General features: G+C 42.7%; 1 long non-coding RNA gene across 2 annotated transcripts; it reads left to right on the forward strand.

Annotated features, from left to right (window-relative positions):
- The first annotated feature begins 1,475 nt into the window (after positions 1–1,475).
- LOC111973706 (uncharacterized) lies at positions 1,476–4,771 on the forward strand. Of its 2 annotated transcripts, XR_011481124.1 has the most exons (5): positions 1,476–1,852; positions 2,052–2,154; positions 2,469–2,593; positions 3,764–3,877; positions 4,082–4,771. It is a non-coding gene; the product is annotated as an uncharacterized lncRNA (long non-coding RNA). The 2 variants fall into 2 exon arrangements; XR_002878627.2 differs by lacking the exon at positions 2,469–2,593.
- The last annotated feature ends 483 nt before the right edge of the window (positions 4,772–5,254 follow it).

The raw sequence follows: 5,254 nt of genomic DNA on the forward strand, positions 1-5,254 counted from the left end.
TCCCAAATCCAGTCTCTTAAAACCTCTTTGGGATCGGTGTCCCACTAGCGTTCCACCTCGACAACATCCGGTGAAATTGTAGAGCGCRAAATTCAAAATACAAAAATTGTCAAATTAAACATTCATGAAAATACAGTGTCATACATAATTATTTAGCTTAGAATCTCGGAAATCGAAACGCGTTGTCCGATTTACAATAGGCTTTACGGCAAAAGCATAGCATTTGATTGTCTGAGGACAGCGCCCTGCATACACACCGCATAAAAATATTTTTCAAACCAGCAGAGGCGTCACAAAAATTACAAATAGCGAGAAAATAAATCACTTACCKTTGAAGATCTTCCTCTGTTTGCAATCCCAAGGGTCCCAGCTACACAACAAATGGTTGTTTTGTTCGATAAAGTCCTTCTTTATATCCCAAACAAAGTCTGTTTAGTTGGCACGTTTGATTCAGTAATCCCCTGTTCAACTCGTTCAACATGCAGACAAAGGAATCCCAAAAGTTACTGGTAAACTTCCTCCAAACAAGTCAAACAACAAGTTTCTAATCAATCCTCAGGTACCCTAATATGTAAATTAACGATTAAATTTAAGACGGAATGTAGTATGTTCAATACCGGAGATAAATAACAAAGTGCGCGCCCTCATTTACGTGCGCCACAAGACTAGAGTCCTAATGAGGGACACCTTGAAAACTACAACTACTTGTTCATTTTTCAAAAAACAAGCCTGAAACCCTTTCTAGACTGTTGACATCCAATGGAAGCCATAGGTACTGCAGTCTGGGCGCTTTTTGATTGGAAATTCAATAGGTCAACATAGGAATGGCCTGGGAGCTCAAAAAACACATTTTCCGCATGGATTTTTCTCTGGTTTTTGCCTGCCATATCAGTTCTGTTATACTCACAGACATTATTTTAACAGTTTTAGAAACCTCAGAGTGCTTTCTATCCAATGCTACCAATTATATGCATATCCTAGCTTCTGGGCCTAAGTAACTGTCACGACTTCTGCCGAAGTCGTTGCCTCTCCTTGTCACGTTCCTGACCTGTTTTCTGTTGTTTTTGTATGTGTTAGTCGGTCAGGGTGTGAGTGTGGGTGGGCATTCTATGTTATGTGTTTCTATGTTGGTTAATGGGTGACCTGATATGGTTCTCAATTAGAGGCAGGTGGTTTTCATCTCCTCTGATTGAGAACCATATTAAGGTAGGTGGTTTCACATTGTTTGTTGTGGGTGGTTGTCTTCCGTGTCTGTGTCTGTTTGCACCACACGGGACTGTTTCGTTTTGTTCGTTCGGTTTTTGTGTAGTCTATTTTCCTGTTCGTGCGTTCTTCGTGTTATGTAAGTTTGTTTGTTCAGGTCAGTCTACGTCGTTTGTTGTTTTGTATCAATTCAAGTGTTCTTCGTGTTTTCGGTTTTGTTAAATAAATTACTATGTCCAATCTCTCACCACAAGACGACCATTACACTCCTTGTTCGGGCGGTGTTCGGCGGTCGACGTCACCGGTCTTCTAGCCATCATCGATCCATTTTTCATTTTCCATTGGTTTTGTCTTGTCTTCCCACACACCTGTTTTCAATCCCATCCATTACCTCTTGTGTATTTAACCCTCTGTTTCCCCTCATGTCTTTGTCAGAGATTGTTTTATGTCAAGTGTTGTTTCTTGGTGTATAGGTGCGCGACGGGTCCTCGTACCCATGTTTATTTTATGTATGTACATTTTCGTGTTTGGAGCATGTTAAGTGGACATTTATTAAAAGTCTCCATTTAAACTCYGTTTAACTCTCCTGCGCCTGACTTCCCTGCCACCTATACACACGACTCTGACAGTAACAGGCAGCTTACTTTGGGTACGTCATTCATCCAAACTTCCAAAAACTGCCCCCTAGCCTTAAGAAATTTTAACTTTGCATTGTTGGGAAAATGCTTGTATGTAAGCATTTCATTTTAAAGTCTACACCTGTTGTATTCCGTGCATGTGACAAATACAATTGGATATGATTTGAAAGACCCTATACGGATTGACCATAAAATGCATGCTTMCAGCAGAATGCACAGCCAACAACTATGGTTTGCATGCCCTGCCGAAAGATCCATTCATGCGGAATAGGTWGTTGGAATTTGTTGGTCCCCAGTGGTGGTGAGTATACTGGTAGGTAGACCATAGACTGCTGGTTATGTATCTGGTTATGTATATTTTGATAATCATTATCACAATTATATCTAGCATAGCTAACATTAGCTAGCTAGCTAGCTACCAACTAGCTATCTACATTTACATTACATTTAAGTCATTTAGCAGACGCTCTTATCCAGAGCGACTTACAAATTGGTGCATTCACCTTATGATATCCAGTGGAACAACCACTTTACAATAGTGCATCTAAAACTCTTTTAAGGGGGGGGGGGGGTTAGAAGGATTACTTTATCCTATCCTAGGTATTCCTTAAAGAGGTGGGGTTTCAGGTGTCTCCGGAAGGTGGTGATTGACTCCGCTGACCTGGCGTCGTGAGGGAGTTTGTTCCACCATTGGGGTGCCAGAGCAGCGAACAGTTTTGACTGGGCTGAGCGGGAACTGTACTTCCTCAGAGGTAGGGAGGCGAGCAGGCCAGAGGTGGCTAATGTTAGCCTACCTCAATACAACTCAGTTTTGACTTGGAAACACGATAACATTTCAAAAGAAGGCAAATAATCAGTAGGACAACCGTTTGTCATGATTGTGATGTCGCCAGATTGACTTTAGATGCAGTATAACTTTAGCCAACTAACTAAGATTGAGGGGACCACCTTATTTTAGCTAGCTAACATTAGCATTGCTAGCTATTTTTGACTAACTTTGCTAGTAACTGTAATGGATGCAGCAATGGTGGTACTCTATAGTACTCTATATACTCTATAGTCAGTCTCCTACAATGTCCTGTCCAGTCGGCAGGCAGACACAGGACTTTTCTACAGGGCTCAGATGTGTTTCGGTCCATTTCCAGTTCAATCTGGCCTGGAGCCCACTGTAGCTCTCTGGTAACATACAATATCTGCCCCGTTGTCTTAAAGGACCCATTAAAGGACTATGCCAGTTCTGGATTTACACATCTAGTTTTTCTGGATCTATGTCAAGTAATGCAAGTGGAAAAAATGGCACAGCAGCCAATTTGGGAGGGGGTGTAGATGACCACACACCATAGCAGTCATCTTTTTACTAGCTAACTCATGTCTGAGTACAACAGTGTACTAACTAGCAGCAACAAACTCAAACAAACCCAGGGCCATAGCAAAACATCACAGTTGGTTGCATACACTGTAGTGTAACGGCGTCACTGGCCTGAATCTAATCCAATCTGGAGTGAGTCAGTCTACATCTGTAAAGCATAGAATTAGCTTCCACACAAGATTACGTTATATTCTCTAGCTATGTTTATAATTGAGGAATGATGACAATCGTTGACCCTGTTTTTCTGTGAGACAAAGTGCCCAGTTTGGCCAGACTGATGCCCAGTTTGGCCAGACTGATGCCCAGTTTGGCCAGACTGATGCCCAGTTGGGCCAGACTGATGCCCAGTTGGGCCAGACTGATGCCCAGTTGGGCCAGACTGATGCCCAGTTGGGCCAGACTGATGCCCAGTTGGGCCAGACTGATGCCCAGTTGGGCCAGACTGATGCCCAGTTGGGCCAGACTGATGCCCAGTTGGGCCAGACTGATGCCCAGTTGGGCCAGACTGATGCCCTGGTCATGAACGGATGCCAGGACCTACCTATTTTCACAGCTTGTCAGGCAAAACCTCAGAAGAAAGTGCGTCATGCGACACAAGTACCCACAAGTACCTCCTCTGTTGTTGCCAGGGACACACCATCACAGACGGCTTCATCAACAATGACAGGTAATGTGTGCTATGTGAAATGTGAAAAGTTGTATTAAAAAATAGCCTGCTACTTGATAAAACAGTCGGCTAATGCTCCAGCCAAGCAACTGCAACTAGTAGAGTAATCTTGGTTGTGAAGTGCATTAGCAAAAAGCTGTGTCTTTTCTTTAGAACAAAATGCAATTTACCACTTGTCTGTCTATTATATCCCCCCGTTCACAGGCCCTCCCAGTCAACACCACCCCATAAGATTGCCTGCTGCAGTTATTCGAGAGATGTCCAGTTTTCAGCCGAACATGCAGCATAAAGAAGACTAGCAAGTGGGCCCTCATCAGAATCATGCAGACATGACCTCGCTGTGAGCATTCCTACACTATGAATGGAAAAGTCAACCACATGTTGGCAAGTATCTGGCCAGCAACCTGCACATGTCGGTGGCAACAGCTTTCACAGGCTCATCATTTGTACAAATACAGAATGTAACCCACTTCATTACTTTGATTAATTTGATAACCCAATTGTGAAACATAATTTATGTAAACTGACATTATTTGTTGCTTATTTTCTACTTCTTAGATGCATGTAATGTCCAGGGCATAACCTAGCCTGGTAGAACCAGCCTGATCGCTGTGTTCACCATTCTATTTCACTTCACATTTGATATCTGAAGTAAAATAGAAAGGTGAACACAGCGATCAGGTTGGTTGCACCAGGCTAGGTTATGCCCTGGACAAAAAAATCTGATGTACCCTATACTAACTGCTATTGGTAATAGAACAGTGAATATGTGTGTATGTGTTCACATATGGAGCCAGCACATGGAGACTTGCAAGATGATGTGATGAAGTCCAGACTGACAGACAGGCTTGATACGGATGTCTCTGAATGACCTGGCACTCGGCATTAAATTGTTACTAGACACAACTTTTACTTGTATTGTCTTTTTTTTTATGATTGAATTGAATAGTATCAGTCAATATGGGGGGGGGGGGGAAACCCAGTGTATTCTGCACCAGGATCAGGGAATTCCTGTTGTACAGTGACTTGCAAAAGTATTCATCCTCCTTGGTGTTTTTCCTATGTTATCTATTCAGTACCACTACGGCCACTTTACGTGTTGTAAATGATATTACTAATGCCCTAGATAATAGAAAGTACTGTGCCRCCTTGTTCATAGATTTGTCTAAAGCTTTTGACACTGTAGACCATGCGATACTTTTGGGTAAGCTGTCGTTAATAGGACTGGGATCGGATGCCTGTCGTTGGTTTCATGACTATCTAAAGGATAGAAGTCAGGCTGTTAGAGTCGACGGCATCCAGTCGGAGCCATTGGAGTTGGTTAAAGAGGTCCCACAAGGTTCTATACTTGGTCCATTACTGTTTACTCGCTACATA

This window comes from Salvelinus sp. IW2-2015, linkage group LG15 (assembly GCF_002910315.2).
Source record: "Salvelinus sp. IW2-2015 linkage group LG15, ASM291031v2, whole genome shotgun sequence".
Taxonomy (NCBI): domain Eukaryota; kingdom Metazoa; phylum Chordata; class Actinopteri; order Salmoniformes; family Salmonidae; genus Salvelinus; species Salvelinus sp. IW2-2015.